Source organism: Rana temporaria, chromosome 3 (assembly GCF_905171775.1).
Source record: "Rana temporaria chromosome 3, aRanTem1.1, whole genome shotgun sequence".
Classification (NCBI taxonomy): Eukaryota; Metazoa; Chordata; class Amphibia; order Anura; family Ranidae; genus Rana; species Rana temporaria.
This window is the reverse complement of record NC_053491.1, coordinates 68,918,623-68,945,355: the sequence shown is the minus strand read 5'-3', so window position 1 is coordinate 68,945,355 and position 26,733 is coordinate 68,918,623. Positions and strand designations below refer to the sequence as shown.

Genomic DNA, 26,733 nt, shown 5'->3' with positions numbered 1-26,733 from the left:
ACATGCATTACTGCATTATACAGACTGATTTTACTGTTGTGGGTTAAGTAACACTTTTACCTAAAATTAACCAACCAATGAAGCACAATAAGTGCTGCCATTTTCTGAAATAGCTAATTGTCAAGCTGATTCTCAGTCTTTAATATTATATTCATAGTACTGTACATTAAAACATGCCAATTAAAGCGGTATATAAACCCAAAAGCAAACATTCATTATATTGCAGCTTACCAGTTCTTCGTGTTATGGCTGTTTTAGGCTTTCTTTCTTTTACTTTTACCTAGTACTCCTGGCAGTAAGTCTATTTTTCAACAGAACAAACTGTCCAAAAGATGTAGTAGTTATGCCTCGTACACACGATCGGAATTTCCAATGAAAAAAGTCAGACTGAATTTTTTCATCAGATATTCCGACCGTGTGTATGCCCTATCTGACTTTTTCCATCGGAAATTCCATTTGTCTGTATGGAACTCCGAAAGAGCAAAAAACATGCATGCTCGGAAACAAGTTGACGCATGCTCGGAAACATTGAACTTAATTTTTCTAGTCTCGTAGTAGTGTTGTACGTCACTGCGTTTTGGATGGTCCGAATTTGGTGTGTCCGTGTGTATGCAAGACAGCTTGAGCGGAATTCAATTGGAAAAACCCATCAGAGTTTATTCCGATGGAAAAAACTACCGTTTATACGGGCATTAGATTGTAGAGATAAACCATTTACCGCTTACATTGATCAACTTATATGTATGTAAAACTTTATTCCAAAAGGAACAAAACCATTGCTGTAACTGCTTATAAAGTGATAGCTGAAGATCATCACCTAACAATAACTTTTAAGCCCTGTACACACGATTGGTTTGTCTGATGAAAACAGACCGATGGACCGATCTTGTGTGGGCCCCAATCGGTTTGTTTTCCATCTGTGAAAAAAAAATAGAACATGTTTTAAAATTTTTGTATGGATAAAAAACCGATAGAAAAAAACGATCGTCTGTGTGCATGGCCATTGGAGAAAAATCCACGCATGCTCAGAATCAAGTCAACGCATGCGCGGAAGCATTGAACATTTTTCTCAGCTCGTCGTAGTGTTTTACATCACCGCGTTGGACTTGGTCGGATTTTTGACTGATGGTGTGTAGGCAAGACTGATGAAAGTCAGCTTCATCGTATATCCGACAAAAAAATCCATCGGATTAGATTCCATCAGATATCCGATCGTGTGTACGGGGCTTTGGTCTAATGCTAGGAAGTTGTACATTTTGCTGATTTAAGCACAAAGGTTTATGATATGTCTAAGTTTTGAGGAACTGATTTTACGATGGTTTATGTTTTAAATCATTCTGTACTGTAAACATTTTTATCTCAATAAAAACATTTAGTAATAAAAAAATAAAAAAAGTGCTAGCTGGAGAATAGGCACCTAATACAGGAGGCATGTTACTGGCCAGATCACCTGGTGAAAAGAGGAAAAAAAGTCTAAAAAAGAAAACGAATGCAGCCACCACACCCAATGATTGATAATATGCAATACGCTACATTTTTAGCTTGAGTTAAATCTTGCGATGCACAAAAGCACATTATGACCTAAACTGCCCGGGGCTGATTTTGAACCAGTGTGGTTCCGGATCAAAACTAGTGTTCCCATAGAAAGCGGCTTGCTATGGGGGTACTCGGAAGGCACGTGAATATGTCTTTCCTGTTTTAAAACAACAAATGAGATTCTGTGAACTTTTGCTTGACTTTTGGGAAAAGCGTCCACAGTCCGCTTCTATTCATTACAATGTATTCTCTCTTCTCTTGATACTTTTCTTTAGAATATTGTTTTAATTAACTTATCTTTGTGTTCAATATTTAAGCAGTACGTTTCCTAATTCATCTTTTTGACTAATATATAAAGAAAAGTGCATATGAAACACAAATTGCTGATGCTCAAATTTTTATATAGCTGGTGATCCAATAATATTTTCTGTTTTTTAGAAATACAGTTTGGGGACAGAAATCCAGAAAATGAATCAATATAAAACAAAACCGCTGCGAGATGTACATTCCAATATTGCTGATCTTTTTAGTTTGCCGTCCCCCATTGTGCTTTTTCTTTCTTAAAACAACCTAGTAAATTCTAAAAAGACATCTAAACAACAAAAGTGAAACTGTTGATTGTAAAAACACGATTCATTGTTCCACCAGGATTGCTTCTAAAACAAAAATTACAGGAGCAGATGATGCAAAACTGCCTATAGCAAATCCTGAGATTAACCACTTCAATACCGGGCACTTTCCTGGCCAGGACAATTTTCAGGTCTCAGGAATTGAATGACAATTGCGCGGACATAAAACATTGTACCCAAACTAAATTTTTATAATTTTCTTCCCAAGTTTTCTTTTGGTGGTATTTGATCACCACTGAGGTTTTTATTCTTTGCTAAACAAACTAAAAAAGACCAAAAGTTTTTCTTAGTTTCTGTTATAAAATGTTGCTTTCTCCTTCACTGACGGGCACCGATGAGGTGGCACTGATGGGCACAGATAAGGAGGCACTGATATGTAGAATTGATGGGCACTGATAGGCAGCACTGACGGGCACCGATGAGGTGGCACTGATGGGCACAGATAAGGAGGCACTGATATGTAGAATTGATGGGCACTGATAGGCAGCACTGATGGGCACCGATAGGTGGCACTGATGGGCACTGGCAGGCGAAACTAATGGGCACTGACAGGCGGCACTGATGGACGCAAATAAATGGCACTAATAGGCAGCACTGATGATGAGGTACGGACAGGTGTTACTGATGGGTAGTGATTGGCACAGTGATTGGCACTGACTGGCACTGTGGAGGACACTGACAGGCATTCCTGATGGGCACTGACTGGCAGCTGATGGGCACTGATTGGCATTGTTGTGGCACTCCCTGTCAGCGCAAACCAAGGAAAGGCGTTTACCGACACTTCCCGGTTCATGCTGTGATCAGATGTGATTGGTCACAGCTGATCATGTGGTAAAGAACCCTTTGTCTGAGGCTCTTTACCACAATCTGAGATGCGGTGTGTCAGAGTAACAAACAGAACCACTGATCGCCCCCGTGGATGCACGCCAGCATGTTATCCTGCTGGACGTCATTCTGCTATGGGCCGGGGGGGTAAGTGGTTAAAAAGGTATTAAAGTGTAAGTCCAGACAAAAACTAACTCTAAACCTGCTCTCTGCCACATTCTAACCTAATCGTTCTAACCTTGTAAAAGCAAAAATCTCTGTACTTACCTATTCTGCACCTGATCCAATCCGGTTTCCATCTGCAGAAGTTATGTGCAGGAGAGGCTGTGAAATGGTAGGGAATTGAGATTACCCCTAGACGCGGCCACTGATAGCTTGCACCGGACCGGATTGGCTGCAGAGTAGGAAAGTATAGCAATTTTTGCTTTATAGGGTTAGATAGATTAGGTTTAGAATGTGACAGAGAGCAGGTTTAGGGCCCTTTCACACGGGCAGACCGTTTAGGTCCGCCTGCCAGGTTTTTAGGTGGACCTGAACGGGCGCTCCGTGCGCCTCTATGGAGCCACGGATGTCAGCGGTGACATGCCTGCTGACATCTGACCTGCTCCAATCCGCCAAAGTGTGACAGAGAAAAACCCTACTTTTCCTTCTGTCTGGCAGACTCTACGGTCTGTCGTCATCCATCCCCTATTGGGGAGAACGGCTCTCTGACAGGTCGGTCCCTGCATAGTGTGCAGAGACCGACCTGTCATCTGCCTGCTCAGCGTGGATCGACGGAGCAATCCCCATTGAGCTAAAGCAGAGCATGCACACGGGCAGCCCCGTGTGAAAGGGCCCTTTGTGTTAGTTAGGTTTTGCCTGAACTTCCACTTTAAAGATTCAGTCCAGCAAAAACTAACATTTCAATATGTTTGGTGTCAGCAGGCTGAAACTCTTGACCTAAGCTCATCATCTAAGATCCAATGTCACTGTTTAAATTGTTTACTTAGTTACACAGTTAGTTTGAAAAAAAAGACAAATATACACTATATTGCCAAAAGTACTGTGACTCCTGCCTTTACACACACTCATGAACTTTAATGGCATCCCAGTCTTAGTCCGTAGGGTTCAATATTGAGTTGGCCCACCCTTTGCTATGGGAATGTTTGACCATTCTTCCAGAAGCGCACATTTGTGAGCTCAGGCACTGATGTTGGACGAGAAGGCCTGGCTCTCAGTCTCCATTATAATTCACCTCAAAGGTGTTCTATAAAGTTGAGGTCAGGACTGTGTGCAGGCCAGTCCAGTTACTCTACCTCAAACTCACTCATCCATATATTTATAGACCTTGCTTTGTGCACTGGTGCACAGTCATGTTGGAACAGGAAGGGACCATTCCCAAACTGTTCCCACAAAGTTGGGAGCATGAAATTGTCCAAAGTGTCTTGGTATGCTGACGCCTTCCCTTCCCTGGAACTAAGGGGCCAAGCCCAATCCCTGAAAAAAAAAACCACACCATAACCCCCCCTCCACCAAACTTTACACTTGACACAATGCAGCAAATAGTGGGGTAGATTCAGGTACATTTGCGCAGTTCTTACGGAGGCGCAGCGCACCGTTTTGCCGCTGCGCCTCCGTAAATTACCTGCGCTACGCTTGATTCACGGAGCAGTAGGGGGTGTGGATCATTTAAATTAGGCGCGTTCCCGCACCGAACGTAGTGCGCATGCTCCGTCGGGAAACTTTCCCGACGTGCATTGCGGTAAATGATGTCGCAAGGACGTCATTTGCTTCAAAGTGAACGTGAATGGCGTCCAGCGCCATTCACGATTCACTTACGCAAACGACGTAATTTTTCAAAAACGCGACGCGGGAACGACGGGTATACGTAGCATTGGCTGCCCCTGCTAATAGCAGGGGCAGCCTTACGCAAAAACCGACGTACGCAAACGACGTAAACTGCGTACACAGGGCTCGCGTAGGGTTGTGAATCGGCGTTAGTATGCAATTTGCATACTATACGCTGACCACTACGGGAACGCCCCCTAGCGGCCATCGCAAGAATGCAGCCTACGATATGACTGGCATAAGAGCCTTATGCTAGTCATATATTAGGCTGCAGTCGGCGTAACGAGGTTCCTGAATCAGGAGCATTCGAAATGCCGGCGCAAGTAAGCAATTGCGCTGCGTAACTATGGTTACGCAGACGCAATTGCTACCTGAATCTACCCCACTGTTTGCTTGGTCAGGCAAATACTGTTTTCCTGGCAACCGCCAAACCCAGTCTACACTGCTCCAGAGTCCAGTGGGGTGCGCTTTACACCACTGCATTCAAACACTTTGCATTATACTTGGTGACGTAAGGCTCAGATGCAGCTATTTGGCCATGGAAACCTATTCTATGAAGCCCTCTATGCACTCCTGTTGTACTAATTTGAAGGCCACACAAAGTTTGGAGGTCTGTATCTATTGACTCTGCAGACAGTTGGCAACTTCTGCGCCCTGTGAGCTTCAGCATGCACTGACCCTGCTCTGTAATTTTACATGGCATATACCACTTTGTGGCTGAGTTGTTGTTGTTCCCAGGTGCTTCCACTTTGTTATAATACCACTAACTTTTGACAGTGGAACATTTAGTAGCAAGGAAATTTCACGGATAGACTTACTGCACAGGTGGCAATCTATGAGGCCCCGTACACACGACCGAGTTTCTCGTCAGGATTCAGCCAGAAACTCGATCGGAGCTGAATTCTGCCGAGAAACCCGGCCATGTGTACACTTTCGGCCGAGGAAGCTGACGAGTTCCTCGTCGAGCCAAATAGAGAACATGTTCTCTATTTCCTCGTTGTTCAATGAGGAAAGTTGGCTCGCCGAGATCCTCGGCGGCTTCACACAGAACTCGACGAGCAAAACGATGAGTTTTGGCCGTCGAGTTCCTCGGACGTGTGTACGGGGCCTCATAGTAACACACTTGAATTCACTGAGCTCCTGAGAGCGACCCATTATTTCACAAATGTTTGTAGAAGCAGTCTGCATGCCTTGGTGCTTGATTTTATACACTTGTGACCATGGAGGTAATCCAATGATTTGGAGGGGTGTCACAATACTTTTGGAAATATAGTGTACATCCAGTTCAACCATAAAAAATAAAATAAAAATTCTTCCAGAAAGTAAAATCATATCTGACCTCCCCAAAAAAATGGATACTCTCCATACCCTGGATCAACATTCTCTATAATATTATTTCTTATAAAAGTCAATAGCCAGTTGTATTTTGGGTCTTAAGAATAAGTACCTGAAATAAATACATAAATAAATAAGAAACACATTCAGCTCTTTTGTAAGTGACCTATGGAGTTGGCTAGAATCAACTATTGTTGAAGTCTATTAAATCTTGTCATTTGCAAGGACTTTAAAGTGAATGACATTCCAGCACGTTTACCTTATGAACCATTTATGTTTTTATACAAGGTGATCATATGTCCCTAAATCACCATTGTTTATAGGGAAATACATTTATTTCAGGTAATCCTTCTCCATAGTGAACATCCTCAGGGTCCCTAATTTATTGAGTTGCCCTTTTCAGCTTCAGCATCCATTTTGTAAACTTGTACCCAAAACTGAAAAGCATATTTATTCAAAAAGAGTATTAATAACACATTGGGTGAATTTCCTAAAGGTAAATAGATTGTGCACTTTGCAAGTGCAGTTGCTCTCATTTTTTCTCCAGAACTTAAAAAATATGGTAAAGCTATGCTGATTTATATCATCCAATCATTTGCAAGCAATTTTTTTTTTGTTTCCTTCCACCTGATTGAGTATTCTTTACAAAGTAAAACTTTAACACAATTACATTTACTGTGGAAAATGAGTGCAAGTGCACTTGCAACATGCTTAGTCTATATGGGGCAGATTCACAAAATAATTACGCCGCGTATCTCTTGATACGCAGCGTAATTTCAAATTTTGCGCGTCGTATCTTTGTTTTGTATCTACAAAACAAGATACGGCGGCATCTCGGATTGATCCGACAGGCGTACGTCTTAGTACTCCGTCGGATCTTAGATGCAATTTTTCGGCGGCCGCTAGGTGGCATTTCCGTTGAATTCTGCTTTGAGTATGCAAATTAGCTAGTTATGGCGATCCACGAACGTACGACCGGCCGGCGCATTTTTTTACATTGTTTGCGTTCGGCTTTTTCCGGCGTATAGTTAAATCTGCTATATGGTGGCGTACTCAATGTTAAGTATGGCCGTCGTTCCCGCCTCACATTTTTGAATTTTTTACGTCGTTTGTGTAAGTCGTTCGCGAATGGGGATTTGCGTAGAATGACGTCACCCACGGACGGCGCATGCACAGTTAAAAGAAAACGTTGTTTACGTCGGGTCACAACGTATTTACATAGAACTGCGCCATTACGCCGCCACAGATACACTACGCCGCAGTAACTTACGGCGCAAATTCTTTGAGGATTCGGAAAAAAAAATAAGTTACGGCTGCGTAGTGTTTTTTAGATACGTTGCGCCTAATTTTGGTGTTAGAAAAAGTGCACATAACAAATATCAGCAGCTCTGTATCCACTTCCCACATACAAATAACAATAATATAGGGTTAATGACACCTAAGTTGAAGATATTAATATCTCCAGTGGGACAGGTATTCTGATTGATCTCTACGCGTTTCACCATTATAGCTTTGTCAGGAGATTTTTGAAAGAAAAATATTGCAAATATGTGGGGAGGACCAATCACCTATGGCATACAGAAGATTAGCTCAAAACCCCCAAAACATGGTCATCCAAGAGTGGTAGGCCCCCATATAATTTCAGACGGGCAGGATACACAGCTTGGGCAAATATAGGGGACTCTGCAGTTCTCTCCCAAGCAAGGGGCCAGGGTACACTGTCAAACAGATGCCCACGCAGCATGCACAGTACCTGTGTCATCAAACGCAGTCACTGTCCTATCAATTGTTACCACTGTGCCATCAATTGTCACAACTGTGCCCATCAATTGTCGCCACTGTGCCATCAATTGTCGCCACTGTGCCCAGCAATTGTCCGCCTGGCACTTACCTCTCTGGGGTCGGCCAACCTCCTTCCACGGTCCCTCGATGTCTTATCCCGCCCTCGATGATGCTTCAGCCAATCAGGTTACCGGTAACCAGAACTGGTGAACCTGATTGGCTGAGACGCCTGTCATTCTTATCCAAGGAACGCACCCCCCTGTGTCTTTGGATAAGTGTTTGGAAGCCTATTACAGCCTGAGGGCTGTAGTCAGAAAGCCTATCAGAGCCGCTGGCCAACCAGCTGCTGTCATTCAGATGGAGGGCGCTCGCCAGGGGGCCGGCCATCTGAATAGTCGGCGGCAGCGGCGACAATACATAGATTCATGCAATGCATGAATCTATGTATTGTATCAGTGGCGTGTGCGGGAGCCAGAGGGGGCGGTACTCCGGCGCCCTCTATGGACGCACCGCCACTGATCTTCAGTAAGGGACTCAGGAAGTGAAGCCTTTCGGCTTCAGAAGCTTGTTTCCTACTGCACATTCGCAAGTCGAGCTGCGATTCCTGACTGTTCCTTGCTGTCTTCTGGGACATGTGTCTCCCAGAAAACAGGGGGGGGGCCGTATATATCCGCTCTGATGTTTCGCCGGAAGTGGGAGCAAATACTTGATTTAGACAGGTATCTGCTCCCCCCTGAAAGGTGCCAAATGTGACACTGGGGGGGATCCGAAAAGCAGAAATTACATTTTTGGGTGGAACTCAGCTTTAAGCAGAATAAAGGATTGTAAAAATTATACTAATTCAAACAAAGAACAGTACCTACAGTACTTTGGAAAATAACTACCACATGCAGCTACAATTATAGACCTCACCTCATACTGATATCCAAAGTGTAAGTGGATCCGACTTGTGTCGCGCGACATGAGAAATTCCATTGAAGTGAATGAGAGCCGTCTTAATGTACACGACTGAAGTCGCTCCAACTTCAGAAAAGGTTCCTGAACTACTATGTCTTAACTGAAGCAACTTTACAGGAAAAGAAAATCATTTATTCAGGCAAACCCCTCCCTCCCACAAAGCTGATTGTTTTGTGATTGGCCACAGCCAAAGTCTCCTGTCCTGGAGGCAACTTTAAGTTGCGTTGTAAGTTGCTCCAAGTCGCGCTGAAGTTGCCTTTGAAAGTCGCGCTGTAAGTTGGGTTGCCCCTGTGTGAACCGGCACTTATGGAACAACCATAATAGAAGCAGTGGGGTTTGTTTACTAAAACTGTAGAGTGCAAAATCTGGTGCAGCTGTGCATAGATACCAACCAGCTTCCAGTTTTTTGCTGAAGGTAGAAGCTGATTGACTAAATCAACCCCAGTGGCCCAATATAGAACACATGGGGGGAATTTACTCAAATTGGAGAGTGCAATATCTGGTGCAGCTCGGCATAGAAACCAACCAGCTTCCATATTCTTTTTGTTAAAAGCTTAATTGAACAAGCTGATGTTAAAAGCCGATTGGCTACCACAGCTGTACCATATTTTGCACTCTCTAGTTTTAGTAAATGAACCACAGGGTATTAAATGCTTTCTTTTTTTTTTAGTTATTGCCACTATGAATGTGTAATGTGACAAAATATACAAAATATATGATATGCCTATTTTGAACTAAGTAGTTCTACAGTTAGATCTGCCACAAACCACAATGTATTTGATTAATATATATATTACACCATTACATGGTGAAAAAATGTTCTAATCATTTATAAAAGCAGAATTCATCTGTAATGAGTCATGACAGACAAAGCATATGATACATTGTGCTTGGAGTGGGCTGATAATTTTTCTTTGTGTGCCATTGGGGTTCATTTATTAAAGGCAAACAAACTGTGCACTCTGTAAGTGCAGTTGCTCCAGAGCTTAGTAAATGAGGTAAAGCTTCACTTTGCAAAGTATACCCAATCACGTGCAAGGAAAAAAAAAAATGTTTGCTTGCGCATGATTGGATGATGAAAGTAATTTACCAAGTTCTGGAGCAACTGCACTTTGCCATTGCAAATCAACCCCAGTGTGCATTATATAAATAAATCTATCGGTATCTTTTAAAATGTAAAATTATCACCCACAGTGTTTAATTGCAATTCCAAATATGCACAGCCTTTTAACTGGCTGGCGACTTAACATGGAGACTGAGATTTTGGCATTAATACTTTGCACCAATATGGTTGATTAGTTTTAAACTACCTGGAGTTGTTTTGTTCTCCTTATGTTTGTTTCCTTTCATACTTCTAAAAATAGCAACTTTTTTATATTTTTTTATTTAGCTTCTGCCAGTCTTGTCTACCAGAATGGGGATAATTTACTAGAACTGGAGAGTGCAAAATCTGGAACATCTGTGCATGGTAGCCAATCAACTTCTAACTTTAGCTTGTGCAATTAAGCTTTGACAAGAAAAACATGGAGCCACGATTCACACTAATGCGGTGCGAATTTAAAGCGGTACACAGAGTGAATTCGCATTGCAATATTTTTACATTGCAATGTAAAATCTACTTGGCATGTGCGATTTTCATGCAAATTTAGTGCAAATTTATTAGGGGAGTGGTCACGTGTGCGATTTTATTTTCTATAAAATTTAAGAAAAATTTGCAGTGATGTGAACACTGGACTGCAAATTTAATCCGGTCCCATAGAAGTCTATGGAGCTGAAATTCGCACCGCATTAAACTCGCACAGGACCCTGTTGGCCAATTTATGTAGGATATTCTATATACACACAAGCAATTTTTTTTTAATGTGTACATATGTGTGAGTGTGGCTTAACACAGTTGGCAGACAAGTTGCATTTTACATATCAAAAGGGCCAAAGGAGCTACGTACAGGATATTGAAAATGTAAATTTGTCTGATCAGACTTGAAAAGAATAGTAAAGGTCCATGAGGGATGTTAATGCAATTTGGTAATTCTTTCACACATTCTTCATCAAGATGAAGGTACAGATCTAGATTCTAATACACATTATTGAATACATGGAAGCTGTACAGGTGTATATTATAGATTGGACATGCGCTGGATTGTAGTGTCTCTATGCTTGCTAGAATATGAATGACGAATGGGACTAAGTGTTGGTTCACACTATGGCGACTTGGGATCTGACTTGTCAGACTTCAAGTTGCCCCAAGTCGCCTGACATAAGAAATTCCATTGAAGTGAATGAGAGCTGTCTTAATGTACTCTACTGAACTTGCTCCGACTTCAGAAAAGATTTCTGTACTAATTCAAGGCGACTTCTAGGCAACTTGTACCAATAGATTTCAGTGGAAGTTGCCTCCAAACCGGATCTCCATCTTAATTGAAGCAACTTTACAGGAAAATAAAATAGTTTACCCAGGCAAACCCCTCCCTCCCACAGAGCTGATTATTCTGTGATTGGCCACAGCTAAATTCGCCTGTCCTGGATGCAACTTTAAGTCGAGTTGTAAGTTGCTCAAAGTCACGCTGAAGTCGCCTCTAAATTGCATTGCAAAGTCACCCTGTAAGTCAGGTTGCCCCTTTTGTGAACTGGCACTAAGGCCCCTTTCACACTGTTTTTCAGGCGGTACAGCGCTAAAAATAGTGCTGCTATACTGCCTGAAAAACTCCTGCACTGCATACTCAATGTGAAAGCCCGAGGGCTTTCACACTGAGGCGATGCGCTGGCGGGAGACAACAAAATCTCCTGTCAGCAGCATCTTTGGAGCGGTGAGAGGAGCGGCGTGTATACCGCTTCTTCACTGCTCCTTCCCATTTAAAACAATGGGAACTGTGGCAAAACCGCCCACAATACGCCTCAGCAGAGGCGCATTGCGGGCGGTATTAACCCTTTATCGGCCGCTAGCGGGGGTTAATACTGCACCGCTAGCGGCTGAATCCTGCGGCAAATCCGGCGCTATACCGCCACCGCGGCTCCCGCCTAAGTGTGAAAGGGGCCTTATGGTTGATGTTCATTGTAAAATTTACAAATACTCTTTTGGATTTTGTCATCTGTTGCAAGTATCTTGTGGACTATATTTTATGCTTGGACTCAATAAATGCATCTCTTTGGATTAACCTGGTTGCTGCGGGAATAACTTGAATTATAATAATAATTATCATCCCACTACATTTATATCACTACAGACCCTTTTTAACTGGATCAAATTTGCACCGCATATATGTGAACAGCCTTCATTGGAAAATAATGCTTTTCGGATCTGATCCGCACAGAATTCACATACAGGTAAGTGTGAACCAGTTTTAGTAAAATCAACCCCACTGTGTGCATGCATTTGCTTGTATAACTGCAGTGGTCATTAGACCTTAACAGGCTGACTTGACTGGGGTAAATGGACATATCTATTTATATAGTTGGACTGAGTATGAACCATCATTTTGCATGTATAATTTCTGCCAACATAAGGTAGTTATACCTTGTAACATTAAAGAATAACATTCAAATGACCCGAAGGCACAATTACTATAATTACCTGTAATCACTTGGTTATAGCATTCCATAATACAAACATGAATGGAAGCATTTTTAGAGTTCTTTAATAAGGCAAAGAATAATGCACATCAATCAGCAATCATCTTTTATTGTTCTGACCGTCCTGATGACAGCTGAAATCTTATTGGTCTTTAAATATCATCGCCATTCTACGATCTGCCTTATTTTATATGCAACTAACGACTTCATGTTTGTAACATGTGTCTTGATATTGAAGTTATTAGAGTAACTGCCATTGTAAAGCCTTTTTCTCTTAATAAGATAAGAAATTTTAGTCGATGTTGTAAGCCTGAAGAAAGCCCAAGAAATCTGGAGAAATCCCAAGGAACACACCAGCTACAGAACTTCATTTTGCTACTTAGCATGTCATACCAAAAATGTCGATTAACATCCAGCCCCTTGCGGTAAGAGAACCATCTGGCCTACTGAAGATTGGCAGAAATAATTTTCCTTTTATTACATAGTCAAGCCAAGAAAAAGCTGATTGGCTGATAAGACATGTTATCAAAAATTAGTGAAGGTTTTTGGATCAGTCTACTGATGTAATCTGGAAAAACCAAACTGCTTGCGATGTTAGGTTGCTGGATATTTGGAAGGATATTGTGACTGTTTTTGTTCATATTGAAACAATAAAATAAAAATTCCACCTTGTATAATAAAACAAAGCCTGAAATGAGTGGTTCCTTTTTTGGAATAAACACATGAATACAAAATGACTGCTTAACTTATTATTATACAGTATATTGTGAATATGAGACCGGGTAGCCGCTACTGCCATGACAAAACCTACAATACTGTATTCGGAACACCACCATCTCTGAATCAGAGAGAAAATGATGAGGGCAGAGGAATTTGTCAGTCATTGGGATCATTGTTGTAATTAGAAAGAATTCTGAGTTATTTCCTGAAAGGAGGACAAAACTAAGAGGTCAACATTTAGCAGAACAATCCCCCTTATCCAGGCATAAACAATGGGATTATTCCACTAAAACTCTGCCATTGCTGTTTTCTCCTCTGCATCATAAATTAAACATGGGATTTCCTCTATTAATTACAGTACAACAATGCCTCCTGGACATTTCCTCGGTTACAAATATCAGATAATTGTCAATAAACAATTTGCTAAAATAAAAAAAATGTTTTTTTAAATGTTACTGGCTGGAGAGGCAAAGATAATGACCTGTTTTGCCCAGTCAGCAGTGCATATCTTTCTCACTAGTCATTTAACTAGTTAAAGCAGGGGTCTCAAACTGGTGGCCCTTCAGCTGTTGCAAAAATACAAGTCCCATGAGGCATTGCAAGGCTGTCAGTTACAAGCATGACTCCCGCAGGCAGAGGCATGATGGGACTTGTAGTTTCCCAACAGCTAGAGGGCTGCCAGTTTAAGACCCCTGAGTTAAAGTATTGCAAAAGCCCAAACTTTTTTGCTCCCTGTACTACTTTGGTCCAACTTTGTTTCTACATCAGCCTATTGAATATCATTGAAGTCGGATAAAAGTAGGATCCTTGTCCTAACCATCCGACTTTTGACATCCAACATTGTGATTACAGCAGCAGTAAAAGGAATTTATCTCACACTGGGATTGTTTTGATTGGCCAAAAGACAAGTCAGACTATCACAAAGTTGGATCAAAGTAGTATCCTGTTCATTCAAGTCGGATGGATGTAGGACCAATGTAGGACTAATGTAGGACTGATGTCGCAGAGCAAAGTAGGATGAAAGTCATATGGCTGTCGTATAGTATCAGTGTGAACCCGGCCTAAAGGAGCTGTGCGTGTGCGTTCTCTGCACCACATGAGGAATGTGCGGCCCTTATTAGACAAGCGCTGGTGCCATTAATCGTTAATGGCACCCCAAACACATGTAGCAAACGTCACACGATTGTAGACACCAAACCACATGGTAAGGGTACCATAAATTGTAATGCAGCACTAACTTAAAAAGTAGTGCTTGCCTTACATCTTGCTTGTTTGTAATGCATTAGGGCATCTCACTGAATTGACTGAACCTGCATGTTCCAGTGTGAACCAGCTCTTTCACTTTTTGAAAAGATAGATAGATAGATAGATAGATAGATAGATAGATAGATAGATAGATAGATAGATAGATTATAAATAAATAAAGATATCGATTTATATAGAGATATCCCTATAGATATCTATAGAGATATATGTATATCTATCTATCTATATATATATATATATATATATATATATATATATATATATATATATATATATAGAGATAGAGAGAGAGAGAGATCTATATATATATATTACTTGTTCTGTAAATTGTATAGATAGGCAGGGCCGCTGATAAGCCAGTACACCTGACCCTGTTGTACCGGGCCCGGGAAAGCAGGGGGGCCCGGCAATCAGGGAATAAAAGTAAGCAGAATAAAAAATAAAAAAAAAGTTCTTCTCCAGATAGCACCCCCCGCCCCAACTCCCCCCACCCCTGACTTATCTGAGTTTTTTTTTTCTTCTTTCTGTATACCTCCGTATTGATGTTCTTGTGGGTGTGTGGGAGGGACTATTTTTTCTATTTCGGGTGCATGTGACTTCCAAGCCTGCTCCGCAGGCTGGCTCAAGTCCCAGCCTGCATATTCCCTTCCCAGGCGGAGTGATTCATCTCCCTCCACTCAATGCAGTGGCAGACATATACGGGACACAGTAGTAGCCATTGGGACTGGGCACCATGCTGCAGGGGACCCTTGTGCCCTCTCCCCCATGCCTGAATTGTTATAAAGGTGGTTGCCCGATTCTCAGCTGGTATGTAAATCGTCAGTGCAGACGCTGAAAGTGAAAGCAAAGCGAGAGGTGTCTTGCACAGTGTGTGCTCTTTGCCTCCCCCTACAGCACAGTACCCCAACATGGAGAGTGAAGGTACAGTGCTGCTGCTGTCAATTTTTTAAAAAGCAATCTGTATTTGTTTGTATGCATGTATGTGTTCAGAAATAGGGGGCAGAGAAAAAAAGGCATATAACAGACTATAGTAGATGGTGAATTCTCACAGTATCCCTCAGGAGAGGAGTCCATAGACACTTAAAATACATGGATTTTGGATGTACAGTAGAAGTGAGGGGCCTATTCTGTTGAGAAAGCATGACCAGAAATCTGTAATTTTTTCCCCCTGCTATGTAAATTTTTCCTAATGCCATGTGTAACTGCAGGTCCCTCCCTGAGCAGACAGCTACTGTTTAAGAGGTGTGTTTGTGTGTATATTTATATATGTGCATACATGTGTTTACACACACGTTACTTTTAAACCTGACACCCTTTTTCTGTACAATCAGAGCGGGTCATAATTACGATCGTAATACCAACAAGAAAATACCATTCCTCTGAAAAGCAATCCAGGATCGGATCACTTTTCAGAGGCAGTTGACAGGCAGTGAAAAGGGAATATATTTTGCCATGACTGGTAAAATGTTGAGAAATACTGATCTATAGGAACCGGTCTCTCTAATTTCCTTCTGCAGCCACTGAAAGCCTGGAAGGGGCTCGGAGTGGGGCCGAACGAGGAACCAGGGATAGGGCCGAAGGGGGCCCCGTCAGATAGGCTGTACGGGGCCCCATGATTTCTATCAGCGGCCCTGTAGATAGGCAACTCATATCCTCATATTGATAAGTGGTTCCAAAGTAAGTAACAGATATTTGGAACCACTAATCAATATAAGGATAGGAGTTGCCGATCTATAAACTTTCCAGAACAATACTGTATATGAGTTATAATAATGAAAAAAAAAAAAAAAACAGTCGAGTAGAGTACTATTTAGTAACACTTTGACAGAAATGTTTCTACTGTCAGTTGTGTTACCACTTCAATCCATTTATATTACAGTTCCCTTTCCTCTTGATAAATGCAACTGGAACCAATCAATCTGTTAATGAACTATGATCCCCATTACAGCTGATTTTTAGTAATGCTTTGGGAGTTGTAGTTCAGCAACATCTGGAGAGGTATAGGTAAGTGACCCTTGGGTATTAGCTCTGCACATTGCTTGTCATGCTGGGCTTTGTTTGCAGTTCAGCAAAACACACTCGCTGCTTCATTATTAAACACATAAAAATATGGCACAGACATTGTCAAGCAGATGTTAACTGATATTTTACCTGTGCTACAAGCTGCATGGTCTGTATCAAAATGTACACTAGCACAAAACAAGATTCAATGTTCAAGTTCATAAGTACAAATAATGATTATGTACAAATTCACTGTTATACTGTACAATTTGTATGGCCATTGATATACAAAATAGTTTTTTTTTTTTAATTCCTAGTGAACTTTATAATACTATAAAAACATATACGAGTGTAATGTCCCTTCAAATAATAATTATAAACACAATAAATATCATTTTAATTCATGTAAATGTTTCTAAAGTACTGTCATGCTTTAGGAATATCCAAAAAAGGGGTAGAGAAAGGAAGCGCCACCTAAGTGCAGTATTAAAGAGGTTCTTTTAATGACACATTGTAAAAAACACACTTACAAGAAGGTAAGGAAAGAAGGCTCATCTGTAACATCCTGTAGTCCTCGTCCCGGATCCATGGGCTGCTTTAGAAGTGAAGAAAGCAGATTGTGTGGAGTCTTCAGGCCTGTCCTGTGGCCTTCAGGATGTAGTCTGTTCCAGCCTGACAGGTCACGTGATTACTTCCCAGGAACAGTGTTCCTGGGAAGTAATCACGTGACCTGTCACGTGACCTGTGAGGCTGGAACAGACTACATCCTGAAGGCCACAGGACAGGCCTGAAGACTCCACACAATCTGCTTTCTTCACTTCTAAAGCAGCCCATGGATCCGGGACGAGGACTACAGGATGTTACAGATGAGCCTTCTTTCCTTACCTTCTTGTAAGTGTGTTTTTTACAATGTGTCATTAAAAGAACCTCTTTAATACTGCACTTAGGTGGCGCTTCCTTTCTCTACCCCTTTTTTGTTTACCACAGAGTCAGCTCTCTGAGGACAGCAGCCGCCATTGAACAGCCACATCACCTGCATTTTTAACCATTGAACTGCCTGTTACTACTATTTCCAATGGACTAATCACCATACTCCTACCCATATATGTACTTTGTATCTGCGCTGACAGTTACCTCTCCTATTATTTAGGAATATCCACACAAGTGTTTAGGATTGACCATTAGCATGTAATTCTCTCATATAAAGTCCCCTCTCCGAGTTAATACAGGATAGACCTGTGTCTCTGCCTCCTGGGCTTCACAATGGCCTCCCCATGCGTCTCCTTCCTCCAATAGGATCACTTCTCTTCTTGGCCAATTGGGTGATGGGTCTCAGGACCCACTTCCTGATTGGCCAGGAGGAGACTTAGAGGACAATAGTGAAAATGTATTTGCTACTGTCACACTACTGGGTGAGTCTGGCATCCTGCATGTATATTAGGAGCCGGACACATTGATTAGGGGGGGCACCCCTGTGCCCCATATGAATAGACCGTCACTGCTCCCAGCACAGCCTAGATGTAACAGTTGCTTTCACATCCTATGTCTGGATACAAACTTACATAACACACTTGGGTAGCGGTGATAGCAAACAAGAGATCACCCTGGGAATCAGCAATGGTATGGTGATGGAATGGCCGTGGTTGGTATATCCAGTAGCTGGAAGTGGTGGACCAAAATCACCACTGTGTTCTGAGTCTGGATGCCCCAGGAATGCCGACAGCCAGGCCACCAAGAAGGAGCTGCTACGGTGGAGGACTGGGAGTAATGGAGCTGTGGATATCGGCATTTCGAGGAGGCATGTTGCTATGACAATGCGTTTCACATCAATGCAATTTATTAAGTCATGCACCTTTTGAGCTGGACAACGCTTGTTATGGAGAAACGTGTTGGATGGGGACTCACAAGTGAAAGCTCGGAAGGTGAAAGCTCGGAAGGTGTTTGTGTATGGCATTACATGATTTTTTAATCCATGTATCTTGTAAGTGTAATCTTATTATTTTAATAATTTTTGTTTACCTAAAATACTACACTATGCTGGCCCTCTTGAGTGAACCAACTTAGGAAAGAAGAGAGTGTATCTCCTGGAATGGGATTTATGTAGCTGCTAAGCAGCAAGGTGTTTTTTGATCTCTGTATGAGATCTCACAGTCTAGTGATGGACCGTTTTCATTGGTCCAAACCGATCGTGTGTGGGCCCCATCGGTTATTTATCCATAGATTAAAAAAAAGCAATCTTGTTTTAAATTTAACCGATGGATACCTAACCGATAGGAAAAAAACGATCGTTTGTAGGCACGTCCATCGGTTAAAAATCCATGCATGCTCAGAATCAAGTCGACGCATGCTTGGAAGCATTGAACTTTGTTTTTTTAGCACGTCGTTGTGTTTTACGTCACCGCGTTCTGACACCATCGTTTTTTTAACCAATGGTGTGTAGGCACGACTGACCATCAGTCAGCTTCATCGGCTAACCGATGAAACCGGTCCATCAGACCGTTTTCATCGGATGGACCGATCGTGTGTACAGGGCTTAAGTGGTGGAGTGGCTTCGGTGGCACAATCTTTCCTTTGGTGGTGTATCTGCTTAAGAATTTCACACAAAAGTTGAAGAGTGTGGAGGATTGTATATTTGCAATTTATTTGGAATCTTCCTTTCTTATTTATAATGTACTTAAATCATAAAAGAAATGGATGTATTTATATGTTTTGTACACTATTTACATGAATTTAAATGATATTTATTGTGTTTATAAATAATCACTTAAAAAAAGACAGCACACTCTTATGTTTTTTATAGTTTTATCACATTCAATACCCAGATAGGTGGTGGGTTTCAGCAGTCTCCTTAAGGCGGCCATACACGGTTCGAATTTCGAAATAATTTTCTTTAGAAAATCGTATCAAAGAATTTTCGTACGAATTTTGCACCGTTAGTGGGCTGCAGCAACAGCCGATTTTCGTGCGGCAAACAAATTTGAGAAATCCGACAGGTTGGAATTTTTTTTTAAAACTAACGATTTTCTGATCAATGATGGGAGAATCGTGCGAGAAATGTAATGGAAAAAAAAACGCGCATGTGCAAGAAAAGAATATTCCCGGAGAGAAACGAATATTCCCGGAGAGAAACGTATATTCCCGGCAACATGAATATTTTGTCGGCCGAATTTCGAAAATCAATGGTGGCATCATCGGATCACAAAAAAAACGAACTTTCTGATTTTGAAAAGATTTTTTTTTTCGAAATTCGACCGTGTATGGCCTGCTTTACTTTATCTATTTAATTCATTTAATTTATTTATTTTGAATGAACAGATTGGTTGGAAATATTTCATCTATATTACTCATAAGTTCACAATTATTTTTGAGGTTTATAACTTTATAGTATTGCAATGCTACTTTTTGTTTACTAAGATGGCGAACAAAGCCACCATTAACTGCATACGACAGCAGCTTATAGCAAGCAATTTTTTTTTTTTTTTTTTTTTTATTTTAGGCTATATGTGGCTGCTTCATGATGGGGCATATGTTTATCAGGCAAAGATTTTCTTGACATCCTAAAAGGTAAAGGTTGTCTCTCACTTCTTGCTGGGCACTCTATGGACCACATGTAGACTCCCCTCCACAAACTTTGGGATCATAAGATTTATTCCGAAGCAGCTGCAAGCACTTATTTGCATCTTATTATGGACACCATCACTTTCTCTTTCTCCCCCCCCCCCCTCGAGTGCGTTGTGCTATTCGCCTTGGTTGTCTGCAGGTACGTCCCCACATCTCCCGGCAGGGACGTTTTCTCAGCCTTCCTCAACTTTTAGCTCTCAGCATCATATGATCAATTTTGATGCCGATATACATGCATTCTGCATTTGCTGCTGAAGAAGCGGAGCTTCAGCCACAAAACATGTCAAGCCTTTTAAATGCAGTCTTTTATACATGCGTATATACCCATATCATATATATGAACTTGGAATGGAATATGCAAAATTATGAACCTACCTATTATTGTTATTTTTTTGCACATCAGCTTTATATTTGCAATGTACCATGTTCTTTTATGTCTACCTCCATGAATAAAGTCATGTTCCATCATGCACTAATTTACCATCTGTTTGTTACACGTCTCATTTAAAGTCCCAACCCCTCTTTTTTCTCAGGTAATCACTGTTGTTGTGCTATAGTGTTAAAAATGCTGGGATGAACTAAACCAAGCGCAAAATATAGTTAAGGTATGACATTTGGTGTCGCTATAGGTTAGTGTGAATCACCAGTCTAACATCTACAAAGACAAAGCAAACCTTCCATTTATAAACATATGAAAAAGTCACAAAGTATATAAATCAAACACATAATAGCTATGGTTTTTCAAGCTGCAGTGGTATGCAAAACTGTGGCATGATAATACCTGAGGCTGCCGATAGTGGGGTACAGAGAGCCCTAGTGTACTGGGCTTGGACCCCACTGGATCAGCAGGGTGGCCCAAATTTAACTTGAAAGCAAGATTAGACCTGCACAGTGTAGAGCCAAGGGGGCAGGCCCCGCCCTGCAACTGTCAAGGGATCACAAGGGAATGTTGCAAATCCACCCAACTCACTGTCAATGGACAACCAGTGAATTAATGTGAGATGTGCAGCATTCCTTTGTGATCCTTGCCTTTTTTTAAACACACTGCTGAGCTTATACATTATACATGTGTTGGTACGATATGGTGGCATACATTCGCAATAACACCTCAATGCACTTTGCAACATGTGTATGTTGTCCTCCCAAAGAGTGGGGTATGTGCAATATTTGTTGGCGGCTCAGTACATGTCCTTTGTAAGATGTGTAAGGGTGCCATTCAGAGTGATGCGCCAACACATGTACCATACGTTGCCGCAATGCCATACTACATCAGATAGACACATGCAACATGGAGGGTGGGGTGGGGGGGGGGTTATCACCTCAGCTGTAGAGGGCCCCATGATTGCTAATGGCAGCCCTGATAATAACAACTTAAAGGCTAGATTACCATGCCTTTTTTTCTAATATTTTAATCTTCTAAAGAACATCCAAAATATCCAGTAGCAAATACAACAGACAGATTTTATTTTTTAGCATTTTGAAATCAAGCTACACTGAAAGAATCAAAGAATGTTAAAAGAAGAAAACAATTTAATTCTTAAACTTATTTTTTTTCCCCAATGCAGACAAGTACACCTGGACTGAACAAAACTGCCTTTGATGTTGAGGGGAAAAAAGACTAGTCAGAAAAAAATATACAGTATACATTAACTTTTTTTCAAATGTCTGAGTTCTCGTGCTTCGTTTTGCACAGCTTCATCCTGTAATACATGGATACAGGGGCAAAAATGTACGTGTTTTTGTTTTATAATATTGTGCATATTTGTTTTGCTTTGGATGTGCATTGGTGAAGCATGTATTGAATAATGGAAGGCAGTGTTTGAATTTTAAATAGAATCTTAAAAAGCAGTTTATTTTTGTTTTTGCTATGTATCATATGAATACTGATAATTTAATATTTGCTGCCAAGATTTAAACTGAGACTATTAGATAAAGATCCAACATTAGTGGAGAAAAAAATGTATATAAAAAATGCTGAGATGATCTCTATGTATTATTATGCATCTTGTAATTATTACATTTCTATATTATTTTATATTGCAATAGTGTGTCCTGTAGCAGACCTTCCTGGAGCCGGGTAACCATTATGGGCCGGATTCTCGTAGAGCGGCGCACAGTTATGCCGGCGTAGCGTATCGAATATACGATACGCCGACGTATAGCAGAGCGGCGAGCACAGTATTCACAAAGCACTCGCGCCCAACGTTGCACCGGCGTAACGTAAATTCCTCGGCGTAAGCCCGCCTAATTTAAAGTAGGTGGAAGGTGGGCGTGATCCATTTAAATGAAGCGTGACCCCATGCAAATGAGGGGCCGAACGAACGGCCGCATCCCAGTACGCATGCGTCAGAATCACGTCGTAAATACTCCATAAGATATGTCGAATCACTGCCTACGACGTGACGTAACCTACGCCCAGCCCTATTCACGTACTACTACGTACACAACGTAAAATACGACGGCTATTCCCTGGTCCATTACCCCTGATTTATGAGGCTTAACTTTACGCAGGACGTACGACTTACGTAAACCGTGTATATTCATGCGCCGGGCGCAAGTATGTTCGTGAATCGCCGTATCTCACTCATTTGCATATTCGAATCGTAAATCAATGGAAGCGCCCCTTGCGGCCAGCGTAAATATGCGCCCACGATATGACGGCGTAGGAAACTTACATTGGTCGGATGAAGCCTATTTACAGGCGTATCTTGCTTTCAAAGTCAGGTGCATAGATACATCGGCGCACATTGACACTTACATGGCGTATCTCGAGATACGCCAGCGTAAGTGCTACGAGAATCCGGGCCAGAATTCTTAATACTGTGCTGCATTATTTTTTTCCGTTTGAAACACTGACCTTCAGGTAGTCTAACCTTACTGCCTCTATTAAAGTTGATCTTCCAAGTGCTGACTGGCAGACACCTGAAGAAAGCTACAAACATTTTAATTACCAATTTTGACAGAAGATGCATTTAATTCTTTCAACACAGTCTTTCCTGCCTCTGCATCTCTATGTAATAGTCTCTGTTTGGATCTTGGCAGCAAATATTACAGCACAGCTTTCCAACTTTGTATTCTTTCTTAACCTTTTTAAGTCTTTCATTGCTTTCTTTGTATTCTGATGAGACACTCAATATGCATATCATCAGCTGAACAGTAATGCCTTGTACAAACGAGTGGAATTTCCGACGGAAAAAGGGAGACGGAAGCTTTTCATCGGATATTCCGTCCGTGTGTATTCACCATCTGACTTTTTCGGTCGGAAATAGATGGAGAACATGTTCTCAGTTTTTCAGATTTTTCCGGAATTTAAGTTCATCTGGATGCAATTCCGACGGGCTAAAAACCATGCATGATCAGAATCAAGTCGACGCATGCTCGGAAGCATTGAACTTCATTTTTCTCGGCTCATCGTAGTGTTGTACGTCACCACATTCTTGACGGTCGGAATTTGTTGTGACCGTGTGTATGCAAGACAGCTTCAGCAGAATTCCGTCGGAAAAACTGGCGGAGTTTATACCAATGGCAAAACCGTTAGTGTGTACAGGGCATTAGTCATTGCAGGGACCAACTAGGGTACTTGGAAAGTATTTTTCAAACACTTTTAAAGAAGACCTTGCAGTAAAGTGCTTGGTCTGCTTATCCTTTTCAGACCCCTCCTCTATAAAAAAAATCACCTGAATATACTAGATTCAAAACATAGCTGTGAAGAAAGTTACATTTATACTTTCCCTACCCCCCATCGTCTACGCATGGTGTCTAAGTGAGGGTGATGTCACACTCCTTCCAGAGTGATCCCAGAGAAAACAGAACAGCTGAAATCCTGGGAGAAGATGCTCTTGCAGTGGGCTGGAGTGTTTTCTTATCGGATTTTGCCTGCCCTACATTTGCCAGAAATCTTACCTGGACACTGGCGAACGCCATGCCCAGAGATGCTGAAGATAAAGACATTATTTCAAGCATCAACTACCCTTTCAGTAAAATAATACTTTCTAACATTAATTTTGAACTTTCCTTCAAGCGGAGGTTCACCCTAAAAAACATCTATGAACCATCCCATACAGCATACTAGCGTCAGCTATAGTATGTTTGTTTTTTTCGATGTATTTATCGTTTAATCCTTCAGTTTCATTTCAGACTCCCACGGGGAGTAGGCGTTCCTATGAAGAGGGGAACATGATTGACGTCCGGCTATGGCGCGTCACGCGTTCCGAAAATAGCCGGAGTAGGACTCGGCTCTTCACGGTGCTATACGGCCCCTGCGCACAGACTAGGAGCTGACTGCGCAGGCGCCGTATATATCCGAGTCCTATTTCGGCTATTTTCGGAACGCGTGATGCGCCATAGCCGGAGGCCCATCATGTTCCCCTCTTCATAGGAACGCCTATTTTCCCGCCGGAGTCTGAAACGAAACTGGACGATTAAACGGTAAATACAGCGGCAAAAAAAAAATACTATAGCTGACGCTAGTATGCTGTATGGGATGGTAGATAAAGAAAAAAACATTTTTAGGGTGAACCCCCGCTTTCAGTTAGTTTGAGGTCGCGTCCCCGTGTTCTTGATTTTAGTTTTATATTATTGACTGCCCTCCTGAACCTTATTCACCCCCTTGATGTATTTAAAGGTTTCAATCATGTCTCCCCTTTCCCTTATTTCCTCCAGACTGTACATATTAAGTTCCTGAAGTCACTCGCAATATGTTTTATCCCCCAGACCTTTAACCCTTTTTGTTACTTGACTCTGGACTCGTTCTATTTTATCAATATGTTTGTGTAAGTGAGGTCTCCAGAACTAAACACAGTATTCTAAATGAGGTTTGAGATCCTTTAAAAATGCTAATACAGTCATCACCTAAACCACCTGATATTATATCAATTATATTCACCACACCCCCTTATCCCCATAGCAAAAATAAAAGTAAGGCATACACTAGAAGGCCTATTCTCTCTAAAGCCATCCTGCCACTGGACAATTTTGCACAGCTTTATCTTCTGTGGTGTCCTAATTCTTGAATGTAAACAGCGTCTCTAGTACGCTATGAACTAGGGTTGCTTATTAAAACTGACCTGTCACTGGTACATTTTTACACAGGTGATCTGTATCTTTTTTAGTATGAAGCCCTTTATTGAAAGAAAACACATGTCTGTGCCTCGTGTCTCTAGTACATTTCAGACAATTCTCCCCTTTAAAAAAAATCCAGCCACTGGACATTTCTAACTCTGCTTTATCGTCTGTGGTCTCCTAATTTTTGATAAAAGTTTTATAGAAATTGGCCAGTGGCAGCAGTAGCAAAACAGTTTAACATCAGCAAGAACAGAGACAGAGTGAGCTTGCCAATTTCTATGCACTATTAAAACCAGGTCTATTACTGCTTAATGGAAAAAAAAAAAAGTGTCATTGCTAAAACTACCTGGAAAAAGCAAACTAAAATTTATTGTAATTAAAATGAATCAGATTGAGTTGTTGATGCCTTATGTGGCCCAAGGCAATCGTGAAAGAAAAAAAATCAATTCCATAGCCCAATATGCAATGCCAGAGAACACTGTCACTGTGCATAAAAAAATGTGCTTTAAGCAAAGATGTTTTTTGTTTTTCCTCAGCATTAGAGACATCACTTACCTGTAATGAAGTATGTATGTTCACATTGTGCAGGCAGCTGAATCCTGTAAGAAATCTGCACTGCTGGACTGCACTATCCGTCACCTGGGGCTGAAAACCAGAAGTTGTGGGAAACTTTTTTTCACAGGACAGCCACGGGAAAAGGGTGGGCAGTCCAGCAGTAAAGATTTCTCCAGGATCCAGCTGCCTGCATGTCATTGGACATACTTCATTACAAGCCCCCCAGTCCCCACCTCAATCCAGTATTAGTCTTCAATAACTAATACGCTTCTCTAATAGAAGTCTTTAATTTTCTGTAAGTTCAAGAGCTGTGAATTTTAACCACTTCCAGACTGCCGCATGTATATGTACGTCGGCAGAATGGCACGTACAGGCACATTGGCGTACCTGTATGTCCCTGCCTAGACGCGGGTGGGGGGTCCGATTAGGACCCCCCCCCCCGCTACATGCGGCAGTCTGATTCCCGCGGGGAGCGATCCGGGACGACGGCGCGGCTATTCGTTTATAGCCGCCCCATCACGATCGCTCCCTGGAGCTGAAGAACGGGGAGAGCCGTATGTAAACACGGCTTCCCTGTGCTTCACTGTGGCGGCTGCATCGATCGAGTGATCCCTTTTATAGAGAGACTCGATCGATGACGTCAGTCCTACAGCCACACCCCCCTACAGTTGTAAACACACACTAGGTGAACCCTAACTCCTACAGCGCCCCTGTGGTTAACTTCCAAACTGCAACTGTCATTTTCACAATAAACAATGCAATTTAAATGCATTTTTTGCTGTGAAAATTACAATGGTCCCAAAAATGTGTCAAAATTGTCCGAAGTGTCCGCCATAATGTCGCAGTCACGAAAAAAATCACTGATCGCCGCCATTAGTAGTAAAAAAATAAATAAATAATAAAACTATCCCCTATTTTGTAAACGCTATAAATTTTGCGCAAACCAATCGATAAACGCTTATTGCGATTTTTTTTTACCAAAAATAGGTAGAAGAATACGTATCGGCCTAAACTGAGGAAAAAAAAATTTTTTATATATATTTTT

The 26,733-nt window shown here is 41.6% G+C and overlaps 1 protein-coding gene across 1 annotated transcript in view; it reads right to left on the bottom strand.

Moving 5' to 3' along the window:
• The window catches only part of UNC13C (unc-13 homolog C), an 829,386-nt gene that overhangs the window by 582,874 nt on the left and 219,779 nt on the right, over window positions 1–26,733 (bottom strand). The window lies entirely within an intron of this gene.